This window comes from Cryptomeria japonica, chromosome 2 (assembly GCF_030272615.1).
Source record: "Cryptomeria japonica chromosome 2, Sugi_1.0, whole genome shotgun sequence".
Classification (NCBI taxonomy): domain Eukaryota; kingdom Viridiplantae; phylum Streptophyta; class Pinopsida; order Cupressales; family Cupressaceae; genus Cryptomeria; species Cryptomeria japonica.
The window spans coordinates 213,765,506-213,780,255 of record NC_081406.1 but is presented as its reverse complement, the minus strand read 5'-3'; the positions used below and the strand labels follow the sequence as shown (position 1 = coordinate 213,780,255).

Below are 14,750 nucleotides of genomic sequence, written 5' to 3'. Positions count from 1 at the left end.
CTATAGATCTTACGTTATCCATGTTTATTGTGTGGGACCTGGAGCACAGACTGATGAAGAGAAGAAAAATGAAGGTGTTGCGCATCTCCTTGTTGAAATACTTCTTGCAGTGAAGGAGGTAAGTAACCTGCCTTTAAGTCAAATTGGGTTGGCATGTGTTATGCTCAGATGTAAATTTTTTCTCATTAAACCTCTTGGGTCCTGAATTTGCTTATTTATCCATTTGATATAGGACTATATCATAAAACATAGGTTAGATTATTTCATCCAACATGGTAGGCATTTTAAAAATTGAAAAGTTTCATTTAATCCAATATAGATGTCAGTCTAAATTGATTTCTCTATTTTAGTGTTTAGTCTTATTTATTTTCATATCTTACCATATTTGTCTCTCTTTAGTTAAATTTATTGATGACACTTTCTATTTTTATTGCTAATTTCAACATATGTTTGACATTGCTTTACTATTAGAAATGTCAAAATGAGAGAAGCTGAAAAGTCTATTGTGCCTCATTTTAAATTTGGTGGCGGCTATGACCTATGATTTATCATTTATTAATGTACAACTTTTCCTTTTTTTGGTGACATCCTCTGTCTTTTAAATTCTATATTGTTCTGCAAGGACTTGAATACTTTCAATCGAAGGGTTGGATTTAGAAAAGTAGTCTGTGCCAAGTCAGTTAGACTTTTTTTAACATCAAAGGTCATATGCAAAGTACTAGAACCATGCCCATCTAAATCTTTCAGCATGATACACTTTTTAATCTTCAGTCACAAGAATACATAACAAAATGATGTCAATTCCAATAATTAGCTAGGAGATCTCATATACAAGCCATGTTTGAGGAACTGACTGATGAGAAGGCCTAGCCTTCCATTTATGCAGTCCTGCATCTAGGTGCTGATTCTGTTCCAAACCTACACACAATCTCTGTTGCCCATAGCCATTGGAAAGTTCAATTCAGCTTTTGGAACGTAGGTATAGAGAATGTGAAATTAGGAGTTAATATTTGGTCATCAGAAAATCTATTTGAGGCATTGTAGCCTACACCATACCTAAATACAAGTACCTTTAATGTATAACAAACTAAAGAGTAATCTTATATATATAAGCAAGTGATTTAGGTCAGCTGAGCTTAAGAATTCCAAGGAAAATCTCTTCTTATGCCGGCCAAGGAGTGCGTGCACGCACACCCAACTAATTATTAGATGTTACTAGGAGTACAAATATTTATGTCAGTTGAGCATTAGAATCACAATTAAAATCTCTTATTATGTAGGCCAAGAAAGAGCGCAAAGGCCTATGCTTCAGTGAGCAAGTATTCACATCCTCCCATAACTATTCAAGTTTAGCTTGCATTATCAAAGTAAAATTCTCTAAAAAAATTGCAACGTGCCCATGCTGAATGAGATGGTATTTTCCTGAAAAGTAACTCTACTTATTTTCTTCTTAGACAAACTGATTTCTATTAATGTGCCCAAATTTTTTCATCATTTGTGAGCAGACAGCATTATCAGTCAATATTTGATTTGTTTGTCTTTGTGAGTTGGATTTCCTGAGCCCTGATTTGTACCTCAGGACCTTCAATTGGGAAACAGCTCCACTCTCATGAGGGAAACAGCTCCACCTTCAATTGGGAAACAGCTCCACTCTCATGACATTTGGTGATTCTCCCAAATAATTTCCCGCTGTATTCTAGCTTCCCCTACAGTTCTGAGTTTACTTGACAGGCAAGTAAAGTTGATAAGTTTAGTAAAGTTCCAGTCTGTGCCATGACTATGTTTTAAATTGCATGAATGAGAAAATTACTGTTGCATTCCCTATTTTGAATGCTATCATTTATTTTACCTGGAAAAAGTGTGAAAAGGGTATGTAAATTGTTAAGTGAAACCCAAAAATTTATTACGTCTTCCTACCTTTTTAGGTTCTATATTTATATTCGTTTTTTTTTGCGCGTGTACTAATGGAACTTATATCCATAATTTAATGTTGTGTTATGATAATTTGTCCAATCTAATAAAAAGACAAGGACTCGTGCTTATGAGCTGCTTGTCAAAATTGGTCACTGTCTGGAGGACTCAGAAAATGGAGGTTCAAAGGAGAAGCTGCGTCAGTTTTTTAACATGGTAATGAATATAATGGCTTTTATGTGTTGTGAATCTCTGTTTGGTTCGTGCCTTCCTTTTTTGACAAATGACTTGTTTAAAAACTTTTGAAGATAAATTCTGCTTTATTTCTAGTCACATATTTGAAAGTATATCATTGGACTTGCAAATTTCTTCCTATTGTAAGGATTATTTTATCTTTTATGTGATTCTACTTCTGCCCTGATGATGCCATACTTTTCAGATGTCTGAAAGAGAATTGATGGCCTCCAAGGTCCATCCTTGTGTAGCATGCTTGTGATTAATAACTGTTAATGTCAGGTCTTTTTTCGTTTATAAGTTGTTTGGGATTGGACAAAACAGAAAACTTAATGTTTGGAGCTAATTGAAACTTTATGCTAAGATTGTTTTGATTTAAGGATTTCTAAGAGCTTGCTTTCAATTATCTTATTCATTGCATCAACATCGTTAAACATTATCATGAGATTTCTGATGCAATCATTTATGTGCATTATTTGGTTGCTGGTTTTGAATGTCTATTCAGCCCTTACATGAATCTAATCAATTTTGGTAATCTGTATATTGAAAGTTTTATTAAAGATGGAGGTGTTTGTATATGAGTACCTTCTGTGACAGCACTTACTTTTAAGCCCGCTTTACTAGATAGACGCCTTTAAGTTACAATAAAAAATAAATCTTATATTGCAGGTTCTTGGGTGTCTCGCTGACACCACATATGATGAGTGTAGCAGTAACTTGACTATTATGGCTGATCTACTGAGTTATCTGATCTCTGCTTGACAGTGCCCAACTTACTTCTATCTGTGCATATGCTTTTGCAAAGTAATAACATGGAAGTTATCAAAGTAAGTTATACTTGTCTGAGCCCACATACGGTATGAAGTCTAAGACGCCAGCCATCTATTCATCCATTTGCTGCACATGTATTTCTAAGCATTCTTATGGATATTTTGGAAATGCTTTTCAGGCAACTTCGGGACTAATGAAAGTGGTTATAGCCACTTATTGGAGTGGAGCTGGAAAAGCATATAAATTCTAAAATGTATTGTAGAGGGTGTATTGCTTAAGTCAGATGACTCAAAAATTCCATTCAAAGCAAAGGTTTTCTTTATTAACTTGTGTTTTTGATGTTATGTTTAATCTGTTGCTGTTATCGGATCTTATAGCCAGCAAATTTTTTTGTTTTTGCTGATTTTATCACAGATCAGGTTGCTGTTTGAAATGCTGGTACGAGAATATGGTCTAGAGGCTGTTAAATGTGTGATGCCCGAGCAACATATGAAGCTCCTTACAAACATAAGAAAGGTAAGCTATAATGTGTTACTTTCCTTTAATTAGCATTCAGTGCTAACTGAATTTCAAGTGTAAATGGCAATTATGGTCGTGATTTTGCATACAAATCAAGGAACGTAAAGAAAAGAAGAAAAGTTGTTCATCTCAAATGTAGAAGATGAAAGCAAGTCCTTGCATTCAAATGCATCTACCAGTAGGTAAGTGTCTTTAGGAAGTACCAAAATATAAAAACTGACTGGTGTAATGCAATGTGTCAAGATCTACAACATATGACTCGTGACATAATAGAAATTTGGCTGATTCTATTCTATTGTGAAGAGCACCCATACCGTGGTGCAGGAGCACCCTAGTTACCTAGTTGTGGTCCAAAAGGTCAAAATTTGAATTTTATGTTTGTTTTGTGTTCTTTTATGCAAATAAGGCCATTTGAGGCCATTTTGATGTATTGAGACCCAATTTGGAAAGTTTGGGGTCCATATGGTTTAAAATGTAAAAGTTGCAAAAAGTTGTCATTGTTTTTATGACAATTTTTGCAACTTTTGAAAGCAACTTTTTGGAATGTGGTTGAAAGTTAGGTTATGGCAGTTTGAGGATGTAACCCACTTGGTTAGGTATATATATAAACCAATGGCATGCCATCCAAGGTTGGATGGTGGAATTTTGGAAATTTTGCTAATGAAAGTTGAAGTTTTTATGCATTTTTGGGTGTAGTAGTCTGTTTCTCTTCATTTTTTAGTATGAAATTCATCATGTTTTGATTTGAAACCAATTGGATGTGCTAGAGCAGTGAACTACCTTCATTTTGGCTGTTGTGGCATTAAAATTCATTCAAATTTGAAGTAGTTATGATCATTTTAATGACTGCAATTTCCAGATTTTTACATTAACAGTCCCTTTGCAGTGTTTATTCCTCATGAATTTTGGTTTAGTGCAAGTTATAGCAATTTTTCTGAAATCTGCCTTTGTAAACCTAGGTTCAAGGGTTTGAGAGTGAAACATGGACTTTTAAGCCCTTCCACCCATTGTACCATGCTGTAACTCAGTGGAATGGCTCACACAATTGTAAACTTTGTGTTTGAGGGGTTGTCAGGAGTAGGGGAGCCCATTTGCCAATAACGTGGTGATGCTCTAGGTGCATTCTATGTCTTGTTTTGGTGAAAGTTGATGCTTTCATGTAGGGTTTGGATGAAAGAACATTGTTACTGAGTGGGTGAAAGTTTGTGAAGCATGAGACATATTTTGACATGTTTGAGGTATTGGCAAAGTGGTTTGAGATTTGGAGATAAGACTTCCAATAAACCCTCATTGTAAGCAAACCTAGAAGGCCTAAAAGTGAGGTTGGTGTGTTGGGTGAATTTGTGAGGGTTCCCATTGATAAAAATTGTGGAATTTGTCTATTTGAATCCTGCCTAGGCTATTGAAGGAAGAATTTTGGTTTGGAAGAGTGTTTAGAGGGTAGTTGCTTTGGAAAAGTGGCCTAATTGGCCTTGTGGGACAGTGCATCTATCCATTTTTGGGATGTTGTTTCCAAAGTAACCTAATCTGATTTTGAGACATGTTTCATAATAGGGAAAAGGGTAGCTAAAATGATGAAGAGTTTGGGGATTGAGGCCTTTCTCTAAAAGATTATCTTGGTCTTTGAGTGAAGAATATGCTATCTTGCCCTTTTCGGGGCCGTTTGGAGCCGTTTAATGCCTCAAATTTGACTTGGAAGATTTTTTTTGGTTTTTCGAGAAACGGAAACTTGAATAACTTTCAAACTGTTAATGATTTTAACTTGATTCTTTTTCCAAAGTGCTTATTTTTCCATTCCCAAGCTTATTGCAAAATTCGAGCTCCATCCGTCTGTTGTGACATATTCTCACATCACCCCATTGCCAATGGGGACCCCTGCTTTTTGCTTTCTAGGGTTTGTTTTCTAGGTCTTTTAGGGTTTTGTCTGTTAGCCTTTGAATGATGAGTGTTGTCAGGGGGATCACTGGATAACGGGCTTTGCTTAAGTCAGGGTGAGTCCGCGATGCTCCAGAATTAGGGTTTCTTTGAAAGTCTCTCTTAAGCTTAATTTCTGCTCTTGTTGCTTATGGTGTCTGGAGGTCATTCAATCTTGATGAGGGAATTTTATCTTTTGAGGGTTTGAGTGGGGCAAATTTGGCTAGGACATGGAAGGAAATGGATAAAGGACCCAGCCTAGGGCAAAGTCAAGTGGAAAAGGAGGTGAATTAGGCGTCAAAGAGGAATTTCGCTCCTAACCCTTCCAAAGGGTCCAGAGCGAATTTCTCCACAGGACACTCCACCTTAACCTAGGCTTTGAGCTAACTTTTTCCTAGGATTGAATGAAGGTAAAAATACTTGTGTAAATGAAGAAAGGAGAAAATGAAGCCAGGACTTGAGCTCAAGGAGGAATTTCGCTCCTGACCCTTCCAAAGGGTCCAGAGCGAAATTCATGTAAAACCCTATTTTCTACAAAAACTGGAGCTATATGTTGACCTAAAGGATAAATTTGCATGGTCATGATGGAAGGAAGCTTAACGAAGTATGTCCAAGGCGTGAAAAGGAGGAAGCAAGTGAAAGATTAGCTCAAAATGAGAATTTCGCTCCTGACCCTTCCAAAGGGTCCATAGCGAAATTCTTCAAGGACACTTTTTTTCCCTTGAGGATGGTCGAATTCTTGATTTTTATGGTCTAGGTAGGTGTGGGGTGACGTATCCTTGCCTTTTGAGGTGGATTGGAATTGAAAGAATGGAGAAATGTGCTCAAAATATGAATTTTGCTCCTGGCCCTTCCAAAGGGTCCAGAGCGAAATTCATATTTCCTCTATTTTGCTCCTTAGGTTGATCGGGTTTGGAACTTCTAAGGCCTGGCTTGGTATGTTTTGATACATATTTGCCTTGAAGATGAGTTTTTAGACCTTAAGATGATGAAAATCAACTTGGGAGGAGAATTTCGCTCCTGACCCTTCCAAAGGGTCCAGAGCGAAATCCTCCATTTTGCCTTCCTTTGGCCTTAAAAACCTAGTTTAACCTCGTCTAGTGCCAGTTGGGTGGTGGATTGTTTGGATTGCAATGGAAGGAAGTTGAATTGACCAAGTTTGGAGGAGAATGAAGTGAACCTAGGTGAGGAACTAGCCAAGGATAGGGATTTCGCTCCTGACCCTTCCAAAGGGTCCAGAGCGAAAATCCCCTTAAACCCCAATTTCTCACTTATCAAGGCCAAGTTCATAGTTCCTCAGGCATGTATGGAAGCGTTTTGACATGTTCTAGTCTTAGGGAGTAACTAAAGGTGGATGAGATGAAGGATTCTAGACTAAAAGATGAATTTCGTTCCTGACCCTTCCAGAGGGTCCAAAGCGAAATTCTTGAAAACACTCCTTTTCCCCTTTGCCAAAGTGAGGACCAAGATGGAGATTCAAGAAGAGCGACCTATGTTTGCCTTCCAAAGAAGATTAAAGTTGGAAAAATCAAGAATAAAGGTCAAAAACATGATTTTTGCTCCTGACCTTCCAAAGGGTCCAGAGCGAAAATCCTTATAGCTCTTGTTTTCTTCCTTGTTTTGGCTAGGTGTTGACATGATGGAGGATGAATTGGTATGTTCTTGCCTTGAGAGGGAGTTGGATGCTTTGGATGATCAAGATTTTGCCTAAGAGATGAATTTCACTCTTGACCCTTCCAAAGGGTCCAGAGCGAAATTCACTATAAACCTCATTTGCTACCTTGAATGGGCTTAAAACCTTGTTCCTTAAGTGGAAAATGATCTATGTTTGCTTCCAAAGCAAGATTGAAGTTTGAAAAACGAACAATCTAGTCTAAATCATGATTTTCGCTCTTGACCCTTCCAAAGGGTCCAGAGCGAAAATCCTCGACGTCATTCCCTTCATTGTTTGACCAAATTTTGACATCCAAGGCATGATGAAAGGAAGATTGGACATGTTTTTTGCCTTGGAGAATGTTTGAAGTGTTGAAGAGAGAGGATTTTGTCCAAGAGGGTGAATTTCGCTCCTGACCCTTCCAAAGGGTACATAGCGAAATTCCTTGCAAACCTATTTTTTTGACCTTGCTTAGGCTTTAGACTTTGTTCCTTGGGTGAAGGCGATGAATTTTTGTCTTGTAATGAAGAATGAGATGGAAAGGATGAAGAACCAAGTCAAGAATGAGAAATTCGTTCTTGACCCTTCCAAAAGGTCCAAAGCGAAATTTCTAGAATCACCTATTTTCTTTGCAAGACAAGTTAGGTTTTTGGTTTTTTATGCCCTAGATAAGAGTGAGGCGAGGTGTCCTTGGTCTTGGAGGTGGATTGGAGTTGAAAGAATGAGGAAATGAGCTCAAAACAAGATTTTTGCTCCTGACCCTTCCAAAGGGTCCAGAGTGAAAATCCTAAAAACCATCTTATCCTCCAAATTTCGTGCCAAGCTAGGCCTAGACCAAGGTGAGAAATGCCCTTGAGATCGCCCTTGAATTGATTGTTGTCTCCAAAAATGCAAATTTTGAGCTAAAAAGAGAATTTCGCTTGACCCTTCCAAAGGGTCCATAGCAAAATTCTTCAATCTACCTATTTCCTCCTTGTGTCAAGTCAAGACTTTGAGTCCTAAGGCGTGGTTGAGGTTGAAATGATGTTACTTTGCCGTGCAAGATGAATTGAAGCGAAGGAGAAAAGGAATTGGACCTAGAACTTGAATTTCGCTCCTGACCCTTCCAAAGGGTCCAGAGCGAAATTCCCAATTTCACCTAAATTGCTCATAATGAAGATCAAGAGATGGATTCCCAGACCTTGATGAAGAAAAGACTAGTGTATGCTTGCCTTGTAAGGCATTTTGGAGTAGAGGCATGATAGATTTTGTCCTAAAATGTAAATTTTGCTCCTGACCCTTCCAAAGGGTCCAAAGCGAAATTCTTAAAACCTCTCTTTTGCCCCAAATTTACATCAAGCTTGGTGCTGGGTGAGAATGAGGGCATCCTTGGGCATGTATCTAAACAAGTATGGTCACAAAGTGAGAAGAATTTGAGCCAGGAATGCAAAATTCGCTCCTGACCCTTCCAAAGGGTCCAGGGCGAAATTCTTATAGGGTTTGTCCTTGGGGAGAATCTTGAGCAAGCTTCATTTTTATATCTTCTTGTTGATGATTTAAGGTGGAAAATGCTATGTTGAAATGAATTTGTTATATGACCTTAATCATCTTTTGGTTTGTTTTGTAGATGAAAGAAGACTAGGCCAGGGCAAGGACGACCTCTTCCAGTCCAACATTTCAAGGAAAGGTACACCATCCATCCTTCACATCAAAGACAAAGGAGGTTAAAGCAAGGGTTTGTTGAGGAAGCAGATAGTTTCAGAAGAGTTAATTAAAATTATCTTCTCAACATCATCAAATTGAACATCTACCAAGTTACAAGTGTCAGACAAGGTGGCATCCCAGTCATCACTCCTCCAGTCGGATTGGTCCAACTCAGCGTGTCCAGATTCAATGTACCTGACTCATCAAAGATGACACAAACTTCGATGTACCTATCCCGGTTATTCATTGGTCGAATATTCTAGAGAAGACATGTGTCCAAATAATGCAATTATTTCATTGGCTAGAATTGAGTTTGTTGTAACAAACCCTAATTAGGGCTTTCATTGTAAAATGTCGACCATTGATCTCAAATTGATCTGAGCCATTGAATTGTATTGAGAGTATTATAAAAGGCTCAAGCTCTTCATTTTGTAGAGGTAAATAGAGAATAGCAAGCTAATAGCTAGAAGAAAATAGTTAATTGATAGAGGTTAGAATAGCTAATGATCGATAGTGAATATAATAGAAATTAGAGTAAAGTAGGAAGATGAGGCAAGAAATTGTTGCCTTGATTGTAAACAAACTCCATTTTCATTGAAGTTATGGTGAAGTGTGTTGTTTCATTGCAATATGCATGGTCTCTTGTTGAATCTTCATTTTAGATGATAGATAATTAAATTGAATGAAAGAAGTTGTTGAATGCACCTGTGTGGAATCCGTCTAGTCCATACCACTAGCTCCTTGTTGATTGTAAGTGCGCCCTGCGTGGTCAATTGGCATAAAATGGGCTTAATCTTAAGTCATTACACATCTATTGTTCATGTATTATCTTGAATGGTGATCAATGTCTGATGGCGTACGATTTGAATGTATTGGAAGCAACCCTTAGAAGATCGCACTGGTGTCAGATTGTTCAAGCCTGATGGTGAGACCCAACCCAGTAGGACTCCACCTAGTCATTCATCCATCTTCTCGCATTCTAGGTAGTAGAGTAGACTTCTTGAACCTTACATCTTTTACCATTTGTTTATCTTCCAGTTAGTAAATAGGACTTTTGATTCCAACAAATCAGACGTTTAGGTCATCGAGTGAAAGTCCCCTTGTGATTCCAACAAATCACATCATACCACAAAGAGCTTATCCACGAGTAGAGAACCTACATAACAGAACCTTGAAGTTTCTCCGATTGATCCTTTTTGCGATATCTTCAGCATTCAGAAACTTTACTCAAGAGAGGATAAGATACCTTTGGGTATTTTATTCTGTGTTTGGTCGTGTACAAAATACACATCAACAAAATTGGTGCTAGAAGGAGGGCTGAGCATTTGAATGTCGGATCTTGTCAAGTCACATCGCATTTGAAGAAATCATCTTAAGGCTTTTTACCACCCTCCCCCGCTCAACAGAATTGGTGCTAGAAGGAGGGCCGATCATTGTCAAGCTGCGATTAGTGGAACTTATCAAGTCATATTTAGAGAAGATATCCGTAGCTTTTTACCCTCTTCACGCTCAACAAAATTAAAGCAGAAGAAAGGTGAGTGAATGCAAACTCTTGAATCCAAGGAAGATCAGTGGAAAGCCTTTTCTTAAACACTCGACGGAAGTGATGCAGAGAAGGAAGGTGATCGCTGGGTCGTCAGTTGGACTTGCGAAAACAAGGAAGCAAGCTGGAACCAGTTGAATGTTCAAGTTGAATCTGAGATATTCAAGATCTCTCTTATTCCTGAAAATCCCCCCCCCCCAAAAAAAAAAAAGGTAAAAAACCAAAAAATCCAAAAAAAAGTGAAAATTATAAAATCCAAAAAATCCAAAAATCAAAAAGAAAAAAATTCTCAATGGAGCGGCAACAGTTTCACGAGGAGCAACAAGTTGATTTTCCTCAACTTTGGTGGAGATTAGATACACAACTTTATCCACGCAGATTGTCTGAGTTTGCAAGACCAGGGCAGTGTCGAGTCCATGAGACAGAGGAACATGATGAAATGCATTGCTTGAAATATATATCAAGAATGGAATCGACAGCGCAAGGAAAAATCTTCTTTTGGGATGTCCCCAGGCCAGAAACAGAAGAAGGCAGCTTCAGTGTCCCAGAGAGCAAGGATCCTCTTCTAAGCTTCTTGTGGATGATCGAGAGTCAGCTCATTTTGAATGGTGAAATGCGTTTAGAGAACACATTACTACCATTGTGGTGTAGAATTCACAACTCACCTCACTCTGAATTTACTTGCTCGGTATGTGCAATGGCTATCAATCAAGTCAGAAACCAGTTTGGAATGCCAACTTTGACTGAGGAAGAATGTATTATGAACAGATCTTGGGGTGCACATCTCGCAGTTGAATTCAGGAGAACCTATGAACAAGACATTGCTCCAACATCTGATTGTGAGAAGGATCAGTTGTACGTTGACGATATAAATACACTTGATGAACAATGTATTACAGTGGATAGATCGCCATGCCTTGCACCTGAAAAAGAATACCATGAGACAAAAGTTGAAGAAGCAGTTGAGAATACTCAAGTAGTTATAAAGGAAGATCCAAGAGTTGAACAAGCAATCAAAGAAGAAGATGACTCATTTCTTGAGGAATTCTTATTCATGCTACAAAAGGAGATCCTTGAGAGTGAATTGCAAGAGGTCTCAAATGACATTCTTAAAGAAGACAATCAAGTTGACACATTGAACAAAGAGCTACAAATTATCTTAAGTGAGCTCAGATATGAAGAACAATTTAAGGGGGTGCTCAAGGACGTCCTCACTCTCATGATATTTTAAGGGGTGTTGAAAGATCTTTTAGAGGAAACACAAGTGGAATCACTCCCCAAATTTTTTCAAGATAGGCAATTTACTGTGAGTGATATGATCCATCATCAACCCCGACCTCCTGAGACTATGCTTGAAGAAATGCCATCGGAAATTATATTTGATCAACTAGAGGAGATCTTTGAAAATCAATCCCTCAAGGAGACTCTCATTTTTGAAGATATGCTAACAAAATTTCATGAAGATGCTTGGTTTATGCAAGATATCTCAGTGAAAGTGAAGAATGTTGAGCTATTCGAAGGGGCACTGGGCTTGTTTCAAGAAGAACTTCCAAATCAGGACCAACACACTGTGAATGCTCGTGGAATAGTTCATCATCAATGGCGACCTCCTGAAGCAGATGGCGACCTCGCTTCTGACAATGCAGTGCCATCTGAGCCTGAAATATGGCAGATGGAGAAAACCAGGCGAGGGCAAGGACGACCACTTCAAGTCCAGCATCATCAAGGACGACCATGTCCAGTCCATCATCGTCAAGGACGTTCCACAGGTAAAAGGGAAGACTCAAGGTTTTCAAGGAATTGCCACTACCTCCATAACCTTCACTTCACCACACTAAGGAACCAGATGACAATGAAAGGTGTTGCCAGCATTTCAAAGAAAGGTACACCATCCATCGAGCACATCAAAGACAAAGGAGGTCAAAGCAAGGGTCTGTTGAAGAAGCAGATAGTTTCAGAAGAGTTAATCAAAGTGAGCTTCTCAACGTCATCAAATTCAACATCAATCAAGTTACAAGTGTTAGACAAGGTGGCATCCCAGTCATCACTCCTCCAATTGGATTGGTCCACCTCAGCATGACCAGATTCAATGTACCTAATTTACTGGAGGTGGCACAAACTTCAAGGCACCTACCCCTGTTTCTTATTGGTCCTCACCCTTGGATTGTAATTTTCTCATTGGCTAAGGAAGTTTGTTGTAACAAACCCTAATTAGGGTTTCTATCTTGTAATCCTAGCCATTGGTTCTAAGTCAATCAGAGCCGTCTGTTTGTAAATGACTCTCTATATAAAGCCTTGGCTCCTCATTTGTAAAGGGTAATAGCTAGCTAATAGTTAATAGTTGGTTAATGGAGAATAGATAGTAGTGAATAGTCAGAGTAGGAAATAGTTAGAGTAGAATTGAAAGAGAAGGCAAAGATTGTTGCCAAGATGTTGTTGTAAAGGACTTGTAAACGTCATTGAAGAAATGGTGAATTCTATGGGTCGATTCAACAATTTGCATGGTCTCTATACTTCTCAAATTTGATTTCATGTTATTAGATGAGCGGAAGAAATGTGTATGATCGATGGTGAAATTTGTATATCCATACTACTAGCAATTTGTTGATTGCAGACTTGCCTTGTGTAGTCAACTAGAATCATTCAGCTTAAGGTTAACTTCAATTATCGCTTCTTCATTGATATGCATCAACCCGATGGTGTCCATGCCTATAGCGGTGATTTGAACATCATAAAGGTTTCCTCAGAAGATCACACTAACCTTGTGGAGATGGTCCTGAGATGTCAAAGCAAGACTTAGTTAGAATTTCATCAAAGGTCATTCATTGCTCTTACATTCTTAGTATTAGAAATAGATCTCGTTTCAACCCTTCTCCTTTTTCCTTTTTTCAAAATCTAGGACCAGTAAAATCTCACGTTCCAACAATATCCAAAGCAAATCAGACGTTCAGGTTGTCGAATGTAAGTCCCCTTGTGATTCCAACAAAATCACATCGTACCGCAAAGAGCTTATCCACACGTAGAGAACCTACATACAAGAATCTTGGAGTTGCCTCGATTGATCCTTCAGCGAGATCTTCAGCAGTCAGGAACTTTGTTCAAGAGAGGATAATGTACCTTTAGGTATTTTATTCTGTGTTCGCATGTGTACAAAAAACACATCAACACCGTCTTTAAATAAAAACTCTCTATTTTTGGCAGTTGGCTAGAAAAAGTAGATTGATTCTGAAAGTTGGAATCTCTTATTCGTCCAAATGGGTATCAAAAAATGCAAAAAACATTAAAAGAAAACTAACTAAAAAGGAAATATTTTTGGGTGATGCTAGATTGCCCATACACCACCAGATGCTCCTGCATCAGACACCCAAGGTAGATTGAGAAGTGACCCTGTCACGTCTCAGCTAGTTGAGAAAAACCCAAATGGTCAACCTCTTCCTTGGACAACCATGAAAAATCTTCCATGGGTCTTCCCGTCCATTTTGCCAGATAATCCTCACAATGCATGTTTCTAGTACTTCTTCCCACACGACTACCCAGGATTGCTTCGATCTCCTCCTTGTCTGAAGTAGGTGCAAGAATTTTTTATTGCTGGCTCCTCCTTTGTGCCACCTTCATGATATTATGTTAAGTCTGCAATGCTGAACACATGGGACATATTAATCCCATCTGTTAATTCTACCTCATGCGTTTCCAAAATCATGATTCTTCAAAATCTTGCAGGGACCAAACTTCTTCATCTCTAGCTTATTGTATGTCCCCATTGGAAACCTTTCTATCTTCAAATGAACCATCATCTCGTCACCAATCTGGAACTCCTTATACCTCCTTTTTTGATCTGCTTTCACCTTATACTGCAGATTTATTTTATCCTCCCATGGCCTCTTTGGTACATGTAATGGCTGATATAGCCTTATATTTTGGTTCACTCCTTCAACCATTTGACATACTCTACAGTGCTACACAAATTTCTTCACATCCTGTGATAGCTGAGGCCAATAGTAATGCTCACTGACAATGGCAATGGTCTTCTTTTAATCAAAATGTTCTACCATCCTTCCACTATGCTTCTCCTTGATCAAGTTCTCGCTCATGGAACTCTTGGGAATACACAACTGGCTTCCCTTAAACAATATGCCATCCTAGATTATGAAATCCAACCATCTTGTCCTATCCAATGTAACAGGCTCCTTACATGCTTTCCAAGCCTCTACAAAATTGGGATCCTCAAAATACAATTTCTTGTGTTCATTGAACCTAACCACCTCAGATTGCATCTTTTTCAACAAAATTTGCCTCCTACTTAAGGCTCCTACAACTCTATTAGACCCCCCACTCGGTAAACTTTTAGGCACATTTTTAGACACAATGTCTTGTAACTCATTCAGTGACCCTGATACTTCTACATGCACCTCTTTACTCTCTCCTCTATGCAGTCTAGGACTTAAAGCATAACAAATACATTCATGTTTCAGGCCTTCTAGTAATTCTCTTCCACTAACAAAACATATTTTAGCACTACTA

General features: G+C 38.4%; 1 long non-coding RNA gene across 1 annotated transcript; it reads left to right on the top strand.

The window, feature by feature from the left end:
• The first annotated feature begins 125 nt into the window (after positions 1 to 125).
• LOC131074950 (uncharacterized) lies at positions 126 to 3,728 on the top strand. Its single transcript, XR_009113147.1, has 4 exons — positions 126 to 2,127; positions 2,815 to 2,972; positions 3,095 to 3,228; positions 3,331 to 3,728. It is a non-coding gene; the product is annotated as an uncharacterized LOC131074950 (long non-coding RNA).
• The last annotated feature ends 11,022 nt before the right edge of the window (positions 3,729 to 14,750 follow it).